The sequence below is a fragment of the Rhamphochromis longiceps genome, linkage group LG2 (genome assembly GCF_057381845.1).
Source record: "Rhamphochromis longiceps isolate RC_006_pf linkage group LG2, R_longiceps_female_GT1.1, whole genome shotgun sequence".
Lineage (NCBI taxonomy): Eukaryota > Metazoa > Chordata > Actinopteri > Cichliformes > Cichlidae > Rhamphochromis > Rhamphochromis longiceps.
Genome location: NC_140558.1, coordinates 17034255 through 17059801, shown reverse-complemented (window position 1 = coordinate 17059801; position 25547 = coordinate 17034255). Strand labels below are relative to the sequence as shown.

The 25547-nt window shown below is 42.1% G+C and overlaps 2 long non-coding RNA genes across 5 annotated transcripts; both read left to right on the top strand.

The window, feature by feature from the left end:
* The first annotated feature begins 10608 nt into the window (after positions 1-10608).
* LOC146677113 (uncharacterized) lies at positions 10609-13274 on the top strand. 2 transcript variants are annotated; one of them, XR_014907484.1, is made up of 4 exons: positions 10609-10713; positions 11007-11086; positions 12912-13091; positions 13190-13274. It is a non-coding gene; the product is annotated as an uncharacterized LOC146677113 (long non-coding RNA). The 2 variants fall into 2 exon arrangements; XR_014907483.1 differs by lacking the exon at positions 13190-13274 and having other exon boundaries at positions 12912-13149.
* Positions 13275-23761: 10487 nt separating this feature from the next.
* LOC146677112 (uncharacterized) lies at positions 23762-25150 on the top strand. 3 transcript variants are annotated; one of them, XR_014907478.1, is made up of 4 exons: positions 23776-23883; positions 24136-24174; positions 24350-24471; positions 24614-25150. It is a non-coding gene; the product is annotated as an uncharacterized LOC146677112 (long non-coding RNA). The 3 variants fall into 3 exon arrangements; XR_014907482.1 differs by lacking the exon at positions 24136-24174 and having other exon boundaries at positions 23762-23883; positions 24614-25149; XR_014907480.1 differs by lacking the exon at positions 23776-23883 and having other exon boundaries at positions 24143-24244; positions 24614-25149.
* The last annotated feature ends 397 nt before the right edge of the window (positions 25151-25547 follow it).

The following is a 25547-nucleotide window of genomic DNA, read 5'->3' as shown; positions in this document are numbered from 1 at the left end:
AAAAACCACAACCAATACAACCTTCGTTTGAACAAAATCATACAATTGATTGTCCCAAAAATCAGAACAGAATTGGGGAAAAGGGCTTTTAAATACTATGCCCCTGCTTCCTGGAATAATCTGCAGAAGGAACTTAAATTATCAGAATTGGTTACCTTGGGAGAGTTTAAGTCTGTCTTAAAGGAACGATTTTGCGTGATCGTGGATCGTTCGGTTCCCCGAAGCTCATCCGGGACTTGCTGTCATAGCAACAGAGCCGTAAGTGTAAACCTGCTCGGGAGCAGGTTTACTTTATGTAAACAGGATTAGATCGCGGCCACGCAGGTGTGTCCGCTTCATTTATACGAAAGCAACAGCGATATTCCACCACTGTTTCACCATAAATAAATAACATCAATGTAACTGAAGATAATGCAGCACTTGATCCTTTTATTGATTTCACACAGATACATACAGGTCATTTCCTAAAAAAGGGAAATGTACTATTAACATTCTATTACATGTATGTGATTATTACAGATGTAATTCATATTTCAGAGTAGTAATTGTAAATTACTTCGTGTAATCAAGATGAGAGACCACGGCTATAAAAGCGAAGGTGGATTTGGGAAGCCTGTCGCAGCCATGTCCTGTCCGTATACGCGAGCAACCCATTGCGGAAGGTGCAAGATTGATAAGGAGAGTCCTCAGAATCCAGCGTATATTGCGGGATAGACAGGATCCTTTAGCTCAGCGTGACAGTGTGCTCATTGAGAGATATCGATTTTCCCGTGAGGGTATTACACTCAACAAAAATATAAACGCAACACCTTTGTTACTGCTCCCATTCCCCATGGGATGGACGTAGAGACCTAAAATTCATTCCAGATACACAATATAACCATCCCTCCCAAACAGTGGTCACAAATCAGTCCAAATGTGTGGTAGTGGGCACATCTGCCATATTGAGATAATCCATCCCACTTCACAGGTGTGCCACATCAGGATGCTGATCTGACATCATGAGTAGTGCACAGGTGTACCTCAGACTGCCCACAACAAAAGGCCACCCTGGAATGTGCAGTTTTGTCTCACAGAAAAATGCCACAGATGCCACAAGCAATGAGGGAGCGTGCAACTGGCATGCTGACAGCAGGAATGTCAACCAGATCTGTCGCCCGTGCATTGAATGTTCATTTCTCAACCATAAGCCGTCTCCACAGGCGTTTCAGAGAATATGGCAGCACATCCAACCGGCCTCACAACTGCAGAGCTCGTGTAACCACACCAGCCCAGGACCTCCACATCCAGCAGGTTCACCTCCAAGATCGTCTGAGACCAGCCACCCAGACAGCTGCTGGAACAATTGGTTTGCACAACCAAACAATTTCTGCACAAACTGTCAGAAACCGTCTTAGGGACGCTCAACTGCATGCCCGTCGTCCTCATCGGGGTCTTGACCTGACTCCAGCTCGTCGCCGTAACAGACTTGTGTGGGCAAATGCTCACATTCGATGGCGTCTGGCACGTTGGAGAGGTGTTCTCTTCACGGATGAATCATGGTTCACATTGTTCAGGGCAGATGGCAGCTGAGAATGTCCCAGTTCTTGCATGGCCAGCATACTCACCGGACATGTCACCCATTGAGCATGTTCGGGATGTGCTTGACCGGCGTATACGACAGCGTGTACCAGTTCCCACGAATATCCAACAACCTCGCACAGCCATTGAAGTGGAGTGGACCAACATTCCACAGGCCACAACTGACAATCTGATAGACTCCATGCGACGATGTGTTGCACTGCATGAGGCAAATGGTGGTCACACCAGATACTGACCGGTTCTGGGTCCCCAGACCCCCAATAGCGCAAAAAACTGCACATTCCAGGGTGGCCTTTTGTTGTGGGCAGTCTGAGGTACACCTGTGCACTACTCATGATGTCAGATCAGCATCCTGATGTGGCACACCTGTGAGGTGGGATGGATATATCAATATGGCAGATGTGCCCACTACCACACATTTGGACTGATTTGTGACCACTGTTTGGGAGGGATGGTTATATTGTGTATCTGGAATGAATTTTAGGTCTCTACGTCCATCCCATGGGGAATGGGAGCAGTAACAAAGGTGTTGCGTTTATATTTTTGTTGAGTGTATTTACTTAACCAACTTGTTGACGAGGGGGTGCAGGACCACCACCTGTCTTTTTTTGCTCTGCCCTTTTCTTGGTTGCTGTTATGAACAAACAAACAGAGTATTCCAGGGTCTTTTTCCAAAAGACGAAAAGCAATATAAGTGATAAATATTACCATTCTGTAGAATATCCTTATATTTCACTTTTACTTGTTCCCATGTTCTAGTGGGTCCTGTTTTGGCTCTAATGTGAAAGGGGATATAATATAACATATTATAATATAATATAATGCAATATAATATTGGATAATATAGTGTGATATGATAAATCTACCCTACCGCCTACTGGTGTTGGCCAGAGGGGCCGATGGCGCGATATGGCAGCCTGGCTTCTGTCAGTCTGCCCCAGGGCAGCTGTGGCTACAACCGTAGCTGCCTCCACCAGTGTGTGAATGTGAGAGTGACTGAATAGTGGCATTGTCATGCACTTTGGGTGCCTTGAAAAGCGCTATATAAATCCACTCCATTATTATTGTTATTATTAAATTACTTACGAGTTTAATTTGTCAGCAACTTTCTGCCAGCCCTCTCTCCTTGCTTTTGCAGCCTTTGCAGTGTTCCCTTGCGTTCTGATTAAACTCTGAAACTCCTGAAATCCCTCACTCAAGAGTTCTTGCTCTGCTGCTGAAAAATACCGAGCGCGCTCCTTCAACATTTTCGCCGACCAATCGGAGGGTTGCCGATCAATGTTTCTACTATCGACGCATAGCCCCTTTTACGACACCCAGTGATCTCACATTACTTCATCAAGTATTTCAAGTATTTCAAGTATTTATTTATTTATTGTCATTGTCAAAGAACAATGAAATTGCGTTTGGGGCTTCCGTACAACCCGTAAAAAAGAAAAACAAACATCCAGCTGTACTAATCGTCAACAGCAGGTGTGTTCGGAGAACCGGATTAGCGAGCTCACGGTTAGCACGATGATTTGGTCTTGGATGTGTCATTTGATCTTGGATGTAGTAAGCGGATGTAGTAAGCGACGTACGAAGAACGGGCCCCAGCTCTTTTACTCAGTGTGATTGTTTTTAATGTACTCTTAATTTGATCTGTTATTGTATATTTTACACATGTTTGTATGGGATATTGTATTTGTTTTAAATGTTATATACCTATGTGGTATGTGACTTTTGTTGCTATGATGCCAGGTCTCTCTTGGAAATGAGATTTTTAATCTCAATGAGATTTTTTACCTGGATAAATAAAGGATTAATAAAAATTGTGCTCACTAACACCAAAAATGACAGGTTTATCACTCATGGCTACTTAAATTTCACTGAATCATTTAAAAATATTACTTGCCTAGGATGTTAAATTGACTGATAGTCACAGTTGGCAACCTTTCAAATCATTGAGTGCAGCACTCTAAAATCAGGGTGAGTTATCAACAAGGTTGATTTCTGTTTTACAGAAGAAACTGGGAAAATACAGAATAAAAATATAGTTAATAAAACATTTGTATGCATTTATAAATTCATTGCGTTTTTAAAGAAGACAGGCAGAAATTAAGTTTGACTCAAAATGTCCTGTCTCAGACTGGTGGAATAACAAGCAGTGGGTTTAGAAAGTAGAAGGCATCTCTTACTCTTGATTCTTGTCAAGGTGCTGGGAGTGCTGAAAGGTTTATACTGGGCTCCGCCACTTTCCTGTTGCCAGTGGTTATTTTGGTAATTAGCTTACAGTGTGTGCATAGCTTTAGAATAAGTAGGGCAGACATTCTGTCTATAACAGATCAACTTTTATTCCTTTTGTCTAAAAGACAGTCACATCTCACTTACCCTTATTTTTCTTTATTACTGAGCTGCAGACCAAGCATCATATTTCTCACTCACTATGTGTTGATAGACCCCTCATATCTGTTATTAACCTCTGTCTCTCTTCCACAGCATGTCTTTTATCCTGTCTTCCTTCTCTCACCCCAACCGGTCGCAGCAGATGGCCGCCCCTCCCTGAGCCTGGTTCTGCCGGAGGTTTCTTCCTGTTAAAAGGGAGTTTTTCCTTCCCACTTTCGCCAAAGTGCTTGCTCATAGGGGGTCATATGATTGTTGGGTCTGTATCTATGAAGCACCTTGAGGCTACTTTTGTTGTGATTTGGCGCTATATAAATAAAATTGAATTGAATTGAATTAAATATACTCATAATAATAGAACCTGCAGAACCATTATGTATGCTTGGGTTGTATTAAAGGCACAAAAGGAAAATTAGACTGAAACCCTAAACTATTTAAATGACACACATAGCCAGGGTGATCGTGGTCTATTTTGAAACAATAAATTGGCTAAATAGATAAATAAATGCCAAGACATATTGATCATATTTTCTCATATTATTAATGAATAACGTATATGTTGTGTAAACATTTTTAATGTGCGTGTGAAGGTTCTCAGTCATCCAAGTCATCGTAGTCTAAGGAGCTTGGAAAGAAAAAAAAAGCATCTGGACTTCTTTGAGTTGCTTGAAGACGTTTCACCTCTCATCCGTGGTGAAACGAGGGCGATCGTGGCTCAAGAGTTGGGAGTTCGCCTTGTAATCAGAAGGTTGCTGGTTCGAGCCCTGGCTTGGACAGTCTCGGTCGTTGTGTCCTTGGGCAAGACACTTCACCCGTTGCCTACTGGTGGTGGTCAGAGGGCCCGGTGGCGCAAGTGTCCGGCAGCCTCGCCTCTGTCAGTGCGCCCCAGGGTGGCTGTGGCTACTATGTAGCTTGCCATCACCAGTGTGTTAATGTGTGCGTGAATGGGTGGATGACTGGATATGTAAAGCGCTTTGGGGTCCTTAGGGACTAGTAAAGCGCTATATAAATACAGGCCATTTACCATTTACCATCCGAGAAGCTTCTTCAGTACTAAGGGTCAAATGGTGAGATCCCTTCCAAGACGCCTTAATGCCCACTCACATCCTGGGCCATCTGACCTCAGGAAATCACATGATAGGGTGGGGCCAGGTTTCACAATGAGCTCACCCGAAACCCTGGCTGATTGTGACCCACACCCGGTTTCACACCTTGGCTCATTTGATTAGGTAGAGGATCATCATCATTTGTCCCTCTTTGGGGGGAAACTCCCACTGGGTTTAAATCTGGGACTCTCCACCATTTGACCCTTAGATCTGAAGAAGCTTCTCGAATGAGAGGTGAAACGTCTTCAAGCAACTCAAAGAAGTCCAGACGCTTTTTCTTTCCAAGCTCCTTAGATTTTTAATGTGCATTTTAACTTCAGCATAATGATGCTGTATAATGCCTAGGTAGTGACTTTTGGTTATACGCTATTTTCCTGAGGCATTGTGGGAAACTGATTGGAACCAATTACCATTATAACTCCTGTTCAGGAGGAATGAACATGCCCTTTATCTGCAGTGCATACAGTTCTCAAAGGGTTACAATAAACCAGTGTGATTTTTAATCCGTCCTTGAGGTCTTAAACCAGCCACTTGAGGAAGCAGGAGAGTGTACAGTAGAGTTTTCAGTGATACTCACTGCACATTTGGATAACATTACAAATTGTGCTATAAAGTCTATAGTGAGTAATTTTTAATAAGAGCTCATTACATTCTGCTCCATTGCTGTGACTGCTTTATTTATTCATTTACATTATTTCAAATATACTGTGAAAATTTTGAAAAATTCCTCATCACATATTACATAACAAACCGAAACGTATGCATGTAAGCCAAATTTCCTATCATGGGAAAAAAAAAATTAAAAAAGGGAAAAAAACAAACAACAACAACAACAATTTAAAAAAGTATCTCAAAAGTGAAGCGACTGAGAAAAACAGACAGATGGGATGTTGGGGGAAAAGTAGGTAGAAATGGGTAAATGTGAGAAATCACGTCTCTGCTGTTGTTTTTCCTCTTTGGCATTCCTTCCAGGCCCCAACTACATTGCACTGGATTAAGGATGACTCTGGCCTATATTGTCCAAGTGTCACCACATATCACAGGGGTTGATGTAGAAATGCACTTTAAGAAGTGTCACTTTTTTTTTCTCCAGCAGCATCTGGCCATTTCTAAATGTCAACATGTTTCTAGAAGTGTACAACTTTACCATCAAACCACAAAGAGCAAACAAAGATGCACTCTTTTCATGCAAAATGAGGAGCTTTTGTAAATCTCTCTCTTAAATATTTAATGGATTCTGTAAAAAACAAAAAACAAAACTGTTCCTTATCTGACTACCAACACAGATGATGAAGATCATAGCTGTTGAATGATTTATGAAGTTTATATGAGGAAATTTTGTGACATCAGGAGTATTTAAGAATTCTAAACTAATATTGCAATTTTGTGATAGTAATTACAAGCAATATGTAATTTTCTTCTCCAAAGAAAGTGTTGCAGCTAAAGAGCATCTGACAACTGTTTTTTTTTCTTTTTGGACGGGGGGGTGTTGCTAATCATGTTTTTTTTTTAAATTGAGATTATAGTAACAGCCTATGCTCCCCCATTCTCCAACTAGCAAGGACAACCCACAGCTGCTGCAAGGGTTCATATGATGTATCTAAATGTACTTAAAAAAAAAAAATACTAGTCTACTTTTTCACCTTTGGCCTTCTACTATCTACTAGAGATTTCAGCTGTGTTGAGAGTGACTGATGATTGACAACTGCATATAAGGCAGATCAGTAACAGGGATTTATCAGATTTCATTTATTGAGCTGTATTGTGTATCTGACTTTCTAGCATTTGTTTTACTACATAGTCTGACACAGAACAGAACAAATCAGATTTTTAGTTTAGCATTTATCAACATTAAAAGGAAAAAAATACCCCCAGCCTGTGAATATGTCTTTTTAGTATACTGAGACTTTGTTGGCAAGACTTTATCCATATTATATAGTAGTGGCATGTAGTTTGTTAAAACAACATGCAAACACCAGAAAATGTTTCAAAAGAAAGTCATTTAAGACTTTTGTTGTCGATGGATTCCACTTCATGTAAGGTTGCAGCATAAAGGGAAGCATGAAGTCTGCTGTAGAAGAGCTTGATGAACAAATCAATGATGATAAATCTGCTTGGTTAGATTTAGGAAAACATTAGGGTTCATGTGAGTAAGTGCATGTAAAATCTTTGACCTGTAAGATTTTTGTGTGGTCACCATCTCTTGGGATGGTAATGGTAGATGTAACATCCAAGCCTGAAAACTGAAGCCAGTGTCTCTTAAATCTGCATAATGAGAAAGAAACCCAGATCTTGGCATCTCTGCTCTGTGATCTCTGTAAACATTTTCTGATAACATTATGGGCTCAGTTTCTAGTCACAGTTTATAAGGAATAAAGGACATGCCTAATTTTTGTATACTCTGGTCATTTTAAGACTCTGGAAGGAGGAGGTTATTTTATCAGTTAATAACTTGTCTATCAGCTCAGCTCAGTAAGAACGAACCCTTGGTCAATGCAAAAGATATGAACAAAATTTATAAAATGTAAAATTTATAAAAACACTTGAGAATAATTGAAATAGATGAAATACATGTTCAGAAATAAAACTGTGATCACATTTGTGCATTTGTGCATGTAGAGGCACCGTCTCTGAGTATGTGGAGTCAAGCAATCACCTTGCCAAAAGGCAGGTTAAAGACACCATCTGATTAGATCTGACTAGACTGCTTCACTTACAACACACACACACACACACACACACACACACACACACACACACACACACACACACACACACACACACACACAGCAAAAGCCAACTGCATCCATATTACACAGAGCAAGAGGGTGCTTCTGATGTGAATAAAATAAATAATAGAAAAGAACAGAATTTATACTGAAGCTGCTTTATTTATGCGGTTGAAATACACCTTTATTTATTGTAATTTGGTAAGTGAATGAACTTTGACAAATGTTGGCATTTTCAGAGTGTGTGTGTGTGCGTGTGTGTGTGTGTGTGTGTGTGTGTTTATCTCAAGCAATTTGCAAATTGGTTCCAATCAGGCAAATTGCAGAAGGCAGGTGGTCAGCTGAAGACAATCTGTTAACACAGAAACCACTGCACTGTTACTGCTGGGAGACATTTTGTCCAGAACGTATAACAACACATAAAACGTTATCACCAAGACAACCGTGGTTCTGAAATGTAAATCTGGGAGCTCATTACACAGCAACCTATGTATTAACCTCGCAGCAGTGTGTACATATCTGTGCACAAAATAACAACCTCTATTAAAGACAAAACAGAGCTGACACGGACATCCAATCATACCCATGTTAAAAGGTCCCTGCTGCAGGGATCTGCAGGATGTGTGCATGTTGTGTATGTGTTGATGTGTAGCAGGCTGCTTTTTTTGCTTTTTCAATGCTGTTACTGTAAGTTGGACATTTAAAAACAGGAGGCCTCGAGGATTAAGGGGTGTCCAGAAGTTTTGTTTATGGTCCCTGTATTGCATTTCTGAATATATTGTTTTTGGTAATATATATTCAACATAACACTGATTACATTTTCACCATGCAGAGAGCCAATTTTCTGGCATATCTGTAGATAACACGAGTCAGGAGAGCTATTGGGACATATTTGAATACAACACTTTCAAGGCTAAAAATGACCTGCCTTTTTCAATGTGTAGTCTTTTTTCGATGCACTCTATTCTGGGTGGTAGAGTGGTGCAATGGTTAGCAGTGCTACCCTAGAGCAAGATAATTGTTAATGTGGGTTGTGGTGAACATAAAACACTACATGTATAAAGTCTAATTTACACCACAGAATGTGAGGTCAATAGGTTGGTTGGTTGTGGCCAAAAGACTTACATTAGTTTACATTATTTAAATAGTTACAGAATCGATAACTCTTAGGAAAACAAGGGGACTAAAACTAAAAATCAGTCTAAGGGGAAGTCACTTTGGTACTTCCTCCAGCTGCAACAATGAGTTTTAAGAAATCAAGGATATATTGGCTACTTTCACAATGGCCCTCATTGTTTGGCAAGCTGAAACATAAAAAAACATTAAAAAAAAAGCAGCTGGATTAGTTTGTAAGAAGTGATGAAAAGCGAACCCCAAATTTAGGTGAAGAAGACTGTAACATGGAGGGTTTTTTTTTTCCTGCATGCATGCTGATAGATATTAGAATTCCTGATTGTGTTTTGGTAAAAAACATAGTTATATTTGTTTTGTGATGTGCATGCAAATCCTTTCATGAGCATGTGAAAACACAGATAATGAGCAGTCTCAAGGTATTCTTGAATTCCCAGAAAAAGTTCCTGAGACTAAAGGTTTCAGTTACTTGAGCTGAAAATACAGTTCTCGTGGTGGTAACAAGCAGTTATATAATCATAGAAACAATTATTTCACCCTCTGTTCTGCAATGATTATGAGGTAAACAGTACAATTATTGCTTCATTAATTTACATTCATTATTTAAACAGTGATGAGAACTCCTGCTGGGCTTTCTAAGATGGAAATGCATTTTAATACCCTGATGCTGTACAGGGAGTGCAGAATTATTAGGCAAATGAGTATTTTGTCCACATCATCCTCTTCATGCATGTTGTCTTACTCCAAGCTGTATAGGCTCGAAAGCCTACTACCAATTAAGCATATTAGGTGATGTGCATCTCTGTAATGAGAAGGGGTGTGGTCTAATGACATCAACACCCTATATCAGGTGTGCATAATTATTAGGCAACGTCCTTTCCTTTGGCAAAATGGGTCAAAAGGAGGACTTGACAGGCTCAGAAAAGTCAAAAATAGTGAGATATCTTGCAGAGGGATGCAGCAGTCTCAAAAATGCAAAGCTTCTGAAGTGTGATCATCGAACAATCAAGCGTTTCATTCAAAATAGTCGACAGGGTCGCAAGAAGCATGTGGAAAAACCAAGGTGCAAAATAACTGCCCATGAATTGAGAAAAGTAAAGCGTGCAGCTGCCAAGATGCCACTTGCCACCAGTTTGGCCATATTTCAGAGCTGCAACATCACTGGATTGCCCAAAAGCACAAGGTGTGCAATACTCAGAGACATGGCCAAGGTAAGAAAGGCTGAAAGACGACCACCACTGAACAAGACGCACAAGCTGAAACGTCAAGACTGGGCCAAGAAATATCTCAAGACTGGTTTTCTAAGGTATTAGTCAAGCTCAACTCCCAGTCCTACTGCCAGTTTCTGGAAGACACCTTCAAGCAATGGTACAGGAAGAAGTCTGCATCCTTCAAGAAAAACATGATTTTCATGCAGGACAATGCTCCATCACACGCGTCCAAGTACTCCACAGTGTGGCTGGCAGGAAAGGGTATAAAAGAAGAAAAACTAATGACATGGCCACCTTGTTCACCTGATCTGAACCCCATTGAGAACCTGTGGTCCATCATCAAATGTGAGATTTACAAGGAGGGAAAACAGTACACCTCTCTGAAGAACAGTGTCTGGGAGGCTGTGGTTGCTGCTGCACCAACACGTTCTCACTCCCAACTCGTCAAACGTGTGACGCATGGTCAGGCTCCCTCTGCTGCACTTATGGACGTGCAGGGTACCCCTCTCGCGTCGGGAATTGACGTGAAGGGTCCTCCGATTGAAGAGATTGCTGCGGAAGTGCCTGTTGTCGGTATATTTAGACATTTTCCAAATCACATTGTAGTGACGTATACAGAACACAATAAATTATATAATGTAAACAACTACCTGAAAAACAGGTAGAACAATACTTTTGTATCGTTTGTTGCATTTACGCAGGGAGTGATGTATGCTGGGTAATGGCACAGCTAGCTACTGGGTGACTTTATTCACCCGCTTCGGCTGTTATCAGTCCATACAATGGGCGTTATTAGCACAAATCAGTCCCATAGATATGGGCCATCTCCTGCTAGATTGTTCAGAAGGTTGTTCTCATCCATCCAGATGGAGGATCACTAACAGGAGCGTGGGAAGACTCCAGAATCCACTCTGGCTGGAATCCGGTGGATATGCAGTGTGTACAGGTAAGACCATTTAAACAGACAGCATTTATAGAATGACTATTAAAAGTCAGCGAGTGTCAGTAATGTTAATGTGGTTATCTTAGTAATACACAGAGTGCTAATATAACAGCTTTAAGATGCATTTGTAGATATTATTACGTGTTTTACCGTCTTTATGGTGCTAGCTTAAAGTTACGGTGTAAACGTTAGCTTATATTGGAGTAAAGCTGTTACTGGTTAAACGATGTTAGCACAGAAATATTAGCTTCTGTCATGACTGATGAAGTTACTAGTTAATAAAGTTTCCAGTAAAGTGTTTAATCGCAGCCACAGATTGACAGCAAATATCTCGATTAGCTTCAGTGCATCTATAATAAATATGTGCAAGTTTCAGTGCTTCGTTTAAACTGTATGATACTTATACTGACCCAGGGTCAGTGTAAAATACAATCCTAGCTGTGTGAACAAAGCCTGGCTCCTTTAATCCTGCATGACAAACCTCAGGATGCAGGTTATTATTACTCTTTCCTGCTGGCACACCTGTCACACCTGAGAGTCAGCTAGAAACTTACAGTGACGTGGACATCATGCAAAGACTGCCAGACTCTGTAATACTGCAAATGATCAGTGACTCAGGTTATCACTAAACTTTAAATAGTACCTCTGTGTCTCTGTGTGCTGAACATTTAGGATTGAGTCAGGCTGCATCAGCTGAAGCTGTTACTTGTATATTCAGGTGTGGGGAAAATACGTAAGACTGCAGTGAAGCAATGCACCAGATTAATCCCTGGCCAAAGGTATCATACTTAAATCAGACTACTGATCCAGCCACATCAGCCTTTTGTGAGGTCTGTTTAAAGTTGACTAAAAGTGAACTGCAGGTTCCTGAGAGGTGGACTGTGAGCACAGAAACACATGTTCATACATACAGCTGCAGCAAACTTACATTAATTTTAAATAGATTTGTTACTCTGATGTCTGTCTCTGTGTTAGTCCTCTGACAGACTGGTGACCTGTCCAGGTGTGCTCTACCTATGACTACTGGGACAGGCTCAAGCCTCTGTAATAGAAATTTTCTGTTATTCTCATTTAAAGCATTTAAGTGCTTATGCATATGCTTAGTTGTGACACTGTTATAGACTGTTCAGTGAAAGTTTCTAAAACTAGATGAACTTACTTCAGCGTCAGCAGTTTGAGAAAACAACTCCCTTTACAGGTGCTGATAAGGCCAAGGGCACAAAACAGCATAACCATTGATCCGTTAGGTTTCATAGCGAGACACGTGAAGTGTGGTAGGATCAGTTTGTAACTTCCTCCCTCTTCCTTGGAATGCATAAAGGAGTAGGAGCACCACTTCTGTGGCAGCGCTGACATGACTGAACTGTGATGTTTGATGTGTGTTGGCGCAGTAATAAATAGCTTGATCACAGCTCTTTCTGTGTTGCAGACTTTATTTAAAAAATTCCACGACACCCCCCCACCCTCCCACTGTGAACATGAATTGAATATTCAGAAGACATTTGTTTAAATAGTTCTACAAATCTGAGCTGTTGGTGTGTCCTTGGATTGTGTGGTAATAATATTAGAGCTAGCAATCTTTCTTACTGAATCTCTACTATGAGTCATGTTACCTGAGATTAATTCGATGTTTACCTGTCAGCCTGGACGAATGTGCTGTGTGAAGGAAATTAAATTAAATCAGATCTGAACTGCGTACATTTAAGGAACCTGTTCATATTTAATTGAAATATGAACCAGTGATTTTTTTGATTGCTGATTCCAAGAGAGTCTTTGTGGAAATCCTGTTTGGCTTTTTGTTATTTTAATTCTCTTTTCTGTTTTCCAGAACAGTTCTCCACAGTCACTGTCCACATGGGTCAGTGGGACCAAGAAGCACTCTGTTAATGTGGGACTCTGACCAGCAACATCCAGCAAGACCCAGACAGCGTTTTCTATCTCCCAGCTGCAGTTTTTGTTTGTCTGTGACTGGAGAGTCAGATTTTTGTTGAGCTTCACACTTGCAGAGGTAAGTCAGTTTGCAGAGATCCCTCCCACCCTGGCTTTTATGTGCTAGATTTCTTGTCTGAAACAGTAATATTTCAGTGACTGCTGCTTATACCACAGGTTAATACACTCTACTGATCCCTGATGGGAGAATCATCAATTTTGGCAACAAAGAAGCCTGGTGGATGTTTGTTTACAGTCTGATGATGGGACATCTTGCTCTGCATCTTTAAAGTTTGTCTCTTGATTATTATTCATACCCAGTAATGTCAAGTATGCTCATATCTACTATAACTGAACCAACCTGGTGCTCTTCATTTATGGAGGCTGTTGAGTCTGAATGTTGGATGTTGTGTATCTCGTGTTCTCTGGGCTTTGTTGTCCTCAGTCTTTTTGCAGGATCACAAAACAAAACCAGGAGGCGCGTAAATGTTTCTTCTCCATGATGTTTCTTCAAATGTTTCTTCTGGATGATGATAAGACTGTGACACGGGATGCCACCTTTGGTCTTGTGATGAAGCAAAGCTCAGGAAGAAGTGTGATTAAATGGTACCCACATGTGTGCTGCTGAGAAGGATGTACAAGGGCACCTGCAGCCAAATCCAAGCCTCAGGTTAGTTGTAGTTGCAGAACGCTATAGACTGAGACAGCTGAGGCATCAAATGTTTGATTAAACGGATGAAAAAGAGAAGTTTCTTCCCTATAATTATCACTTCTTAAAATCTGTAGCAACTTCAAGTCTGTCAGCGTGCTGAGCATGCTCAGAATGTGACAATATATTTTTGTTCAATATTTAATTTCTTTCAGTTGCAATTGTTAAATGAAAAAAATATATATTCTTATAATTTAGCAAACTAATTTATCAAAAAAAAAAATACATATATCTGTATTAGTTTTAATAAATTAATTTGACACCTGTATTGAAAATACCATATTGTATTCATACAGAATCAGTTTGGTATCATTGTTTGTCTGCTCACTGATTGTTGAAGCTAAGAGCTGCTTTGATCTGTTTAGATCTAAAGTATCCAAAGTTGAGCTCTAATGTTTCTTCACCCCTGTGTGTGATATGTGATTCCTACATGCTGGCAGAGCAGCGCGGCAGTTTGTGCTCACAGATGGTGACGGTGTGGAGAGACGGTGGTGTTTCCTCAGAAGAACCAGCAGAGTCACTTGCTGACTGATGTTCGTCTGCACTGCACAGAGGAAATCAACTGACCGAGGTTTGTCCAGTGACGTGTTATAAAATGTATATTTGTTTTATGCTTACAGATATGTTTTTCTTGACAGAGGCTCTGCAGAGGTTAGACAAAGCAGAGAAAACATGTGCTTTACATTTTACTGTGATTTATTGAGATATTTGTTGCCTGATGTTCAGCAGGAATGGAGAAATAGAATCAAAGGGAGATATTTTTGATGCTTTGTAATGATGTAAGTAAATCTTCAATATTATTTATTTGCTTGGTTATATTAGGAGTGTTTCTGAGTGAGGGGGAGAGGAGTCATCATCCAGGTAAAGTGACGTGGATCAGTGGATACACTTGTCTCCCCTTTAAAGGAGACAATCCAAGTCATCCTTTTTTTTTTTTTTTCTTTTTTCCTTTTTTGGCCTGTCCCGTTTGGCTCTTTTGCCATCAGAATTGTTGTCTAAAGGCAAAGAAAGATGCCCAACGGATTTACTTTACCAAATTGACCATCCCAGCCTTGCCGTAATGGTCCATTTGATTCACCTTTTATTGTTCATTTTATTTTCACTTACTGAATACGTCCCGTAGACTTGACTGGGGGAAAGAAGGGGAGAAAGAAAGAGGGAAAGAGAAACAGCTGAGAAGAGGGACGGGGGAGAAGGGCAAAAGACAAAAACCAACAGAATGAGCAGAAAAAAAGAAGAAGAAAAAAAATGCATATATCAATCACCTGAGTCACCTGCTGAGAAAGAAAAAAGAAAACAAGCAGAAGAGAACAAGAGTAATAGAATAAACAACATCACAATGATATATGGGAATATGACAGTAAATACTAAATGTTAAACATTATTGTGCAGCACATAAGATCAACAGAACACAGTGTGCTTTGAGGTAGGAGCCAAAAAGGGTGTAGTTTGTGGGTGTGATCACCCGTGTGTACACCTGTGAGCATGGACGCGCTTGTTTTTTTTTTTTTTTTTTAAAGGTTCCTTCATGTAATGATCTGCTAGAGGGTGTGGGGGGGGGCACAGCCCCGTCCTCCAGGGCATGAAGCAGGTATGGAGGAGATCAAAACTCCAGACATCCAGAGGCCCCCAGAACACAAGAGATCAAGGAAGACCAACAGAGGGGCAGCCGCGCCACTGTCCCAGAAAGAGCTGAGGAGAGTCCCAGATGAGGGCTCACTCATCAGCCGCGGAGCAGAAGCCAGGGGGAGTTGCAGTGACGCGCCCGTGAGCTCCTCCGGCAGCCAGCCGTGCCTGAGTGACCGAGCCCCAGGCCGAGAGGCCGGGGGCACCCCACCTCCGAAGTGGCCCGAGCGAGCCCCAGGCTCCAGGCCCCGATAAGCGGCCGCCAAGGAGTGAGCCGGTGTGTACCTGGACGCCCATCCCCGGACACAAAGAACCACCAACGCACCGATGTCTGAGGGAGTCCGCCACTGGCAGGGAAGTGGTGGTAGGGGGAGATAGGCCTCCAAACCTTGGAGGGCCTAAGATGTCCCCAGAGAGGTGGCGCCTGACACCCAACCTGACATATAGACACAGAAATATAGGCACACACATATACAAACATCCATTCCCACCCTCATGCTCTCATATGCACTTACTCCACACTCAACCAACATGGAGACAGACATAAAGAGACGCTGTACACACGATCACACTCCCCAAGCGTACTCTACACACCGGGTCTAGATACCCTTGCCCCTGGAGGGGGAAACTGCACCCAGACCCAGGTGGTGTTACCCTTTTCCCTGCGGTGGGGGGAGGCAGACCGCCCCGACTCCGCAGCAGCAGGAAGGCCCCACACTCCAGACCGCAGCCGGACGGCCAACTCCTCCTCCTAGCCCCCCCGCTCCAGCAGGTCGCAGAGAACAGGGGTGAGAGAAGACTCCAAACCTCCCTCCACCCCCTCATTGTAGTGTTGATGCATGTGTGTTCTAAGGTGCATTTAAAAAAAAAAAAAAAAAGGGCTTGGAGCTACCTGCCAGAGAGCAGCAGGTAAGCGCATGGTCCCTCCTGCTAGCCCTCAATGTCTACGTGTATTTAACATTGAGAGGTGGGCAACGACGCCAGGGGTGGGGTGTACACCCTGATGGTACTTTGGATTCCGTGTATCGTGCCCACCCCCAAGATCCTATATGTATGTGTAATGAGAGTGTGAGTAATGTGAATGTCTAAGTTGTGGGATAAAATTGAGGCAGAGGCAGCCAGAAGGGGACGGGGGGGGGGTAGCCTCCTCTGCACCCTGGTGACATACCCCTACTCCAAGGTCCTGCATGTGTGGGTGGTTGTGGTGGAGCGGGAAGAGGGAGGCAGCTGGAGATGGGGAGGGAAGGAAGGGAGGGGCAAGTGACCCCTCCCTGGGGCCAGCTCCCCCGCTGACCCCAGTAGGCACCCCCATACTCCGCGACCCGCCAGGGAAAGGGGGCCCAGGCCCATCCAGACCGGGGCCCAGCACAGCAGCGCCTCCCGGCCCCACAGAGCCCGGGACAGTCCACCCAACCCCACCACAGAGAAAACTGCACCCACCCCACCATCCACTCTTCTTCCAGACTACATAAGACAATAAACACCCAGGCTGAGATCTTCTTCCACCTCTCCTGTATCTCCCCCTCCTGCAGAGAGAGCCCCTGAGGAGAGGAAAGCTCCTGCAAGATGTGACAATCTTCCCCACCAGTTGAAGAGCCCCCCAGGTGGCTCCATGCACCGGCGGCACCCCGCTCCAGGGCTGGGCCCCCATGCACCCACCCGCCCACAACCCCGGCAACACACCAACCAGGACCCAAGCCCCCGAGGCCCGGCCCGGGCCCCAGCCCAGAGACGGAGCGCCCCCAGAACCTCACGCCCATCCCGGACCCACCCAGGGGCAGCCAGGCTACCAGGTCAGTAACCCACGTCCATCAGCACAGACCCTCCCCTAGCCCCGCTGCACGCAGCCGCGAGGAAACAGTCACCTGAGAGCCAACAGAGCCCCTAACCGGACATGACCGCTACCCCGGGTTGAGCCCCCCAAGGAAGATGCCTCCGGGGAACCCCCCGACGCCCTAAGCCTGTCCCTACCCCCACACCAATCACAACAGTGAAGGCGGGACCAAACTATGACCCCCCCACCCCCACTAGGTGATGGAGCTGATCAAAGGAGCCCAGAGCAATTGATCTGATGTGGTGGCAGAAGCTGTATCAAGACCATCCATCCATCCATTTTCATCCGCTTTGTCCGGAGCCGGGTCGCGGGGGCAGCAGCCTAAGCAAACCCGGCACACAATGCACCCGACCCCTATGGCGCCTCCTGCGGGTGGTGGGCCTGCGGGAGGATGGGCCCATGTCTCCTCTTCGGGCTGTGCCCGGCCGGGCCCCATGGACTAAGGCCCGGCCACCAGACGCTCGCCCTCGGGCACCCTCCCCGGGCCTGGCTCCAGGGCGGGGCCCCGGTAACCCTATCCCGGGCAGGGTAAACTGTTCCCTCGATGTCCTTTTCATAAGGGTCTTCTGTATCAAGACTAATGTAATCTAATAGATAATTTCTATATTGGTTAGAATTAAGATTATTTTTATTTTTCCAGTTCATGAGGACTGTTTTCTTGGCTATGCATAGGGCAGTGAAAACCATATGGGCTATATTCTTTTCTGAAGTGACATTATCTAAGCTGCCCAACAAACACACTAAGGGGGAAGTTGGAATGTTACATTTCAGACACTTCGATAAGTCTTCACATATCTCGCGCCAAAACTTCTGAACTGGTGGACAGAACCAAAGAGCGTGGATATAATTGTCCGGTGAATTGGTTTGGCAGTGTGAGCAGTTGTTGGTAGACGTAAAGCCCATCTTGAACATCCGATGACCTGTATAGTGCACTCTATGTAATATTTTGTATTGAATTAATTGAATACTGGGATTTCTAATTAGATGAAAGGTTTTTAAGCAAATCTGAGACCAGAAGTTTAGGTCTAAGTTAACTGATAAATCCACTTCCCATTTTGCAATAGGAAGTGATATTGATTCATCTGTTTTAGAAAGCATTCTGTATATTTTGGATAGTAATTTGGGGGTTTTAAGAGTAAGAAATTGAACCACACTTGGTGGTGTTTGTAGTTCAACTTGACCCAGTTTAAATTTCTTTTTTACTATGGATTTAATTTGTTGATATTCTAAAAATCTTTTCTTGTTGATCCCATATTGTGTAACTAGTCCGTCAAATGAAATAAATTCTGTTCCTTCTAGTATATGTTCTAAATATTTGATTCCTTTACCACTCCAATCTGAAAAGTTTATCATATTATTGTTTTGTAATATGTCAGGGTTGTTCCAGATAGGTGTACGTTTGCATGGGATTAATGAAGACGCCGTCAATTTTAGAAACTCCCACCATGCTGTCAGAGAAGAGCTGATGTTGATGCTTTTAAAGCATTCATGTCGTTGGATGTTTGAGCTGATAAATGGTAGATCTGAGATCTCTAGATTATTGCAAAGTGCTTGTTCTACATCTAGCCAAGGTTCATCTAAGAGGGTATGTTTTAGCCATCCTGAGATAAACTGAAGCCTGTTGGCTAAGAAGTAGTGCTGAAAGTTAGGCAGTTCTAGTCCTCCTTTATCCTTGGTCTTTTGTAGTGTTTTTAAGCTTATACGTGGGGGTTTATTTTTCCAAAGGAATTTGGACATACATGAATCTAGAGATCTGAACCAATCTTGTGGCGGTTTAGTTGGGATCATTGAGAATAAATAATTTATTTTTGGTAAGACCATCATTTTTATAGCGGCAACCCTTCCCATGAGTGATATGGGTAGACATTTCCATCTAGCCAGATCATCTTCTACCTTCTTTAAAAGTGGGATATGGTTTAATTTAGTTAGATCTGCAAGCTTGGGAGAAACATTAATACCTAAATATTTTATATTTCCCGATTGCAGTGGTGTAGAAGAGGAATTATGGAGGGAGCAATTAATCGGTAGAACTGTAGATTTTGACCAGTTAATTGAGTAATCTGATATTCTTGCAAAAGAGTTTATCAATTCAATCACCCCAGAGATATTGGTTTGTGAATTTTGGAGAAAGAGTAACACATCATCCGCATAAAGGCTGATTTTATGTTCCACGTTCTTGCATTCTATGCCCTTAATTACTGAATTCTGTCTAATTGCTGCTGCTAGTGGTTCAATAAAAATTGCAAACAGTGAAGGGGAGAGTGGGCATCCCTGCCTGGTGCCCCTCAAGAGACAGAAGCTGGAGGATGTCTGGTCATTTGTTCTAACACAAGCTGTTGGGGAATTATATAATATTTTTAACCAGTTTATGAAAGAGGATCCAAAACCAAATTTGTGTAAAGTTGCAAATAGAAATTTCCAGTTAACTCTGTCAAATGCTTTTTCTGCGTCTAAAGAGAATATTGTAGTTTCTAGGTTTTTACTGTATGAGTAGTCTATCAAATTAAGTAATCTACGTGTATTTGTTGATGAGTGCCTACCTTTTATGAAACCAGTTTGGTCAGGATGAATTAAGAGGGGGGTTATTTTCTCCAGTCTCTTTGAGAGAGCTTTGCAGATTATTTTAAGGTCTACGTTTATAAGGGATATTGGACGATAGCTTGAGGGATATACAGGGTCTTTGCCTGGTTTTAGCAGGAGATTAATGTTTGCAGAATTCATATTTGATGGAAGTCTGCCCTTTTCTTTAATTTCCAACAACGTTCTGTAGAAAACTGGTGCTAGAATCGACCAGAATTCTTTGTAGAATTCTGCAGGAACCTGGACCTGGAGCCTTATTATTGGGCATACTTATCAGGGCTTCCTGGAGTTCACCTGGTGTCAGTGGTGAATCCAGTGCCATTGCTTGAGTGTCCAATAATTTTGGAAGAGTTATGTTGTCCAAAAACTGATCAATTTCTTTTTTAGATGGGTTTATTTGTGGTGAATACAACGTTTTATAGAAATCCCTGAAAATGTTGTTTATTTGTATCGGATCATATATTGTGTTCCCAGATGAATCTTGAACAGCACATATAGTTGTTTTTTCTTTATTTATTTTTAGCTGGTTTGCTAGAAATTGACCGGATTTATTACCATGTTCATAATTTTGTAGGCGTAGTCTTTGTACTAAGAATTTTGTTTTTTTATCAATTATCTCATTTAATTCTAGTTTTGTTTTGCGTATTTTGTTCAATGTTTCCTGATCTTGGTGGGACGCGTAGGCTTCTTCTAGTGATTTGATGTTTTTTTCTAATTCCTGAATATTTTTGTTTTCTTTTTTCTTTTTATGTGATGAGAAAGAAATTATTTTACCTCTCATCACAGCTTTCCCTGCTTCCCATAGAACAGAAGCTGATGTTTCGGGAGTGTCATTATAGTCCAAATATGAAGTCCACTCTTTTTTAAAATATTTAATAAAGTCTTCATCTTTAAGTAGTGATATATTAAATCTCCAGTTTTTTCTTGGCGTAGTATTATTCTTGTGCATTAGTGTTAAAGATACAGGAGCATGATCGCTGACAGCTATAGGATCAATCTCAGTGTCTGAAATGTCACCCAGTAGTGAGCTGCTGACCAAAAAATAATCCAGACGAGAGTAGGAGTGATGGACATGTGAGAAAAAAGTATATTCCTTACTGGTGGGGTGAAGGGAGCGCCATGCATCGCAAAGACCAAAGTCGCTCATATACTGTTTGATTATATTTATGGACTGCCAATTACGCTGAGTTCCCGCTGTATTGAGCCTATCCATGTCTTCATTTAGTCCAAGGTTGAGGTCGCCTCCAAGAACAAGTGTGCCATCTAAGTGTTCAGAGAGTGCACTGAAAAAACCGTGAAAGAATGAGGGATCATCAACATTTGGACCATATACACTTGCAATACATAGCTTTTTATCAAGTATAGATATTTTAATGATTAAGAATCTGCCCTCTGGATCTATAACTGTATCGAGTACTGTGAAATTAATATTTTTATGTATTAAAATTGCTACTCCCCTTTGTCTAGAATTATAACAAGCTGAGAACACATTAGGAAACTCAGGTGTTTTAAATTCATTCGAACCTCTAAGAGGTCTGTGGGTCTCTTGTAAAAGGACAACATCTGCCTGTAGTTTTTTGAGTTGGTTAAATATTTTTAACCTCTTTACTCTGGAGCCAGCTCCATTTATATTCCATGTAATGAACCTCAGTGTACCCATAGATGTTTGTGTATAACTAGGGATGTATGCTGTGTGCGTCGCTTAGACAGGTGGAGAGAATACGTCACTTGTTCATAAATAAAGAGAAGGAGAGAGAGAAAAAATGTGTGGCAAGATGCTCCCTGAGTCTGACTTTGTGTATGCATAGTTACTAATACGAGTAGGCTTGGCTTAAGTGTGTGTATCCTAAACGACTGTGTGCGCTGTCTGACTGAAGTAAAATGTGCTGCCGTTGAGCGCATGGTGCGTATGTGTCGAAATAAAGGATGTTTGCGGATGAGTGTCGAAGCAGGTGATCGAGGCAGTGAAAGGAATAAAGAAAGAAACCAAGGACAGGGGTGAGCAGCATAAAACCAAGAGGGGGGAAAAGAGAGGGGGGGAAAAAAAAAACGAGAAGAAAAAAAACAGAACAAAACGTAAACATTCCAATTAAATCACTGACGGAGAGTGACGGTGTTAATTCTGCTATGAAATCACACTTTAAGATGTGATTTGATACTGGTAAGTTAAACAGATGTTAATGCAAGTTAGTGTGAGTGGATAAGGAAAGGGTGCAGCTGATTCTTATCTGGTGTGAGGTTAATACAGCCACGGAGTGATGTTGGGGTTGCAGTGGAGCTGTCCGTCCATGTACAGCCGGTCCACAGCGATGACAGCGCGGGAGCCCTTCTGGATGAAGCCGCGTCGGATTGGGAAGAGGACCCTGCGTCGTTCCAAGATCTCTTTGGGGAACTGGTCGTTCACGCTGAAGTCCGTTCCTTTTAATTCCCTGCCGCGGCTTTTCACATGTTGCTTTTGTTTGAAGTGGCCGAATTTGGCCACGATAGGACGTGGTCTCCCGGCCGTAGCCCGAATGGGGCCGAGGCGATGTACCCGATCGAAGACGATGTTCTTCACAGTGTCCTCCGGCAGCTTCAGGTGGGTTTTGATGAAGCTTTTTACCGTGGTCTCCGCGTCCTCTCCAGCGGCTTCTGGAATACCAGAAAATACCAGATTATCACGCATGCTACGAGCTTGTAGATTGATAACTGTTTCTTTTATTTTTTTATTTTCTCTATTGAGCTGGGTAACATTATCTGTGAGACATTTCACCGACTCCCTTAGCGTGGCATTTTCAGCAGCAAGCGTTTCCACCTGCTGCTGGCTGTACTCCAGGGATTCTCGCAAGCATTTAAATTCTCGGTGAAGAATCTCCACCAAGGACAGCCTTGCGTCGAAACTGGACAATCGCTTGTCGATTGACTCCAGTATGTCGGCAATATCTTTGCCGGCTGGCGATGTTGAGCCGGGGGAATCTGCCGGGCGTTGTCTTTTCGACGACGGCGTCTCAGGTTTGGCCGGGGGAGCTGCACACTGGGTCTTCTTCATCACGAGATCCTGAAAGCACTGATCAATATAATCTTGGAGAGTCTCTAAACTCTCCTCGTTGTTCTCCAGGGTGTTGGAGATCATTTAGACAAATAGTGTTAGTTATAAGACAATTGATAAGTGTATTTGGTAATACTGAAGCTTAAATGAATTTGTTCAGATCTAAACTACCTTTTGCTTTAATTTTCCGCCAAAATCTCCGGCGTCTGACGTCAGTTACAACATGAGTCGCTTACCTTGTCCGTCACTTCCGTCACTTACCTCCTCACTTCCCCTCCGCCTCCAGGAGGCGCGTAAATGTTTCTTCTCCATGATGTTTCTTCAAATGTTTCTTCTGGATGATGATAAGACTGTGACACGGGATGCCACCTTTGGTCTTGTGATGAAGCAAAGCTCAGGAAGAAGTGTGATTAAATGGTACCCACATGTGTGCTGCTGAGAAGGATGTACAAGGGCACCTGCAGCCAAATCCAAGCCTCAGGTTAGTTGTAGTTGCAGAACGCTATAGACTGAGACAGCTGAGGCATCAAATGTTTAATTAAACAGATGAAAAAGAGAAGTTTCTTCCCTATAATTATCACTTCTTAAAATCTGTAGCAACTTCAAGTCTGTCAGCGTGCTGAGCATGCTCAGAATGTGACAATATATTTTTGTTCAATATTTAATTTCTTTCAGTTGCAATTGTTAAATGAAAAAAAATATATATATATTCTTATAATTTAGCAAACTAATTTATCAAAAAAAAGTACATATATCTGTATTAGTTTTAATAAATTAATTTGACACCTGTATTGAAAATACCATATTGTATTCATACAGAATCAGTTTGGTATCATTGTTTGTCTGCTCACTGATTGTTGAAGCTAAGAGCTGCTTTGATCTGTTTAGATCTAAAGTATCCAAAGTTGAGCTCTAATGTTTCTTCACCCCTGTGTGTGATATGTGATTCCTACATGCTGGCAGAGCAGCGCGGCAGTTTGTGCTCACAGATGGTGACGGTGTGGAGAGACGGTGGTGTTTCCTCAGAAGAACCAGCAGAGTCACTTGCTGACTGATGTTCGTCTGCACTGCACAGAGGAAATCAACTGACCGAGGTTTGTCCAGTGACGTGTTATAAAATGTATATTTGTTTTATGCTTACAGATATGTTTTTCTTGACAGAGGCTCTGCAGAGGTTAGACAAAGCAGAGAAAACATGTGCTTTACATTTTACTGTGATTTATTGAGATATTTGTTGCCTGATGTTCAGCAGGAATGGAGAAATAGAATCAAAGGGAGATATTTTTGATGCTTTTGTAATGATGTAAGTAAATCTTCAATATTATTTATTTGCTTGGTTATATTAGGAGTGTTTCTGAGTGAGGGGGAGAGGAGTCATCATCCAGGTAAAGTGACGTGGATCAGTGGATACACTTGTCTCCCCTTTAAAGGAGACAATCCAAGTCATCCTTAAATGTTAGTGCTTTCAAATACACAAACATTTTTAAAGGACAAAAATGAACATCCAACTTTGACTGTAATACAAAATAAATCTTTTCATGTATGTTTTCAAACTCTCAGATGGGCAGCATATCAGTCTTGGACTGTCTAACCTGCCGGAGCAGCACTGAATGACCACCACACATGAGCATGTTCCTGCAACATTCAGCATCTGATCCTTCATCTGTGTGCTTCTGCTTTTGGTAAGTAGAGTTACCCAACTCCAGTAACTCTAAACACATGCCATCCATTTCTAACGGCCTGGTTACTTCCTGTCAGTTACTTTAGAAACCATGTGGTCACCTGACCTAACACTGTTTCTTCTTCTTCCCCTTAATGTTCAAGTGTCACATGTCAAACAGCTGGAGAGGAAACTACACCAGTGTACTGAGATGTTTCACCAACACGTGCCAGATGCTGTTCCTTCATGGTGACATCACCAGAGACAGCCCCACCCACCTCAGGACCTCGCCATTGATCATGATGATTATAATGATGACAGCGAGCGGAACTAAGACTGTAAAAATCCACGACCAGAATGTTTCTTTCTAATTATTAATGAATACTGAGAGCCTCGTTCTGTGTTTTGTCTGTTTTGGTTGTGTTTGTTTTACCTCATTTGTTACTAACAAAGTTCACAAACTCACACAGTTTACATTCTGTATGTTTCCATCTTTACCAGCCACACTCTAACTGCATTTAAGAAAATAATCCTTAGAAATCGTCGTTTTTCTCTTTTGTAATTGATGATAATTCAGTGAATATACTGTGCTGCTTCCTTTTATTGCGTCACACATTGCTTTATGTTTTTCAGTGTCCAGTTATTTTTTACTGCTGTTTGAATTCTCTGTATGTTTGACCCTGTAGACTGTTTGATGGACTGCTTGTCTTCCTGTTTGTAACTGCCGCCTGTTTTTTAATAAAGATTTGGATTTCTGACTTCAACACAGCCTCTGCGTGTCCTCCCTTTGTGTCCTCTTCCTCTGTGAATGTGTTGCATGTGTCACAGATTCATTTTATTAACAGCTTTCCCACAGTGAGTTGCATCAGCATTCATTCACAGCACATTTCAGAAGGATTCAGATTAATACAGTGATCTTACAGTCAGAATGATCCTGACAGAGTGCCACTGTAAATGATCTTTCATCAGGTCAATTTTAAAGTTCAGTATTTCAAAGCAGGAGTTATGAAGAATCATACTGGCATTAGGACTAATAATATGTACTTACAAAGTCAAAGTTTTTTAATTATGCTAGAATATTGGAAGACAATCAACTTT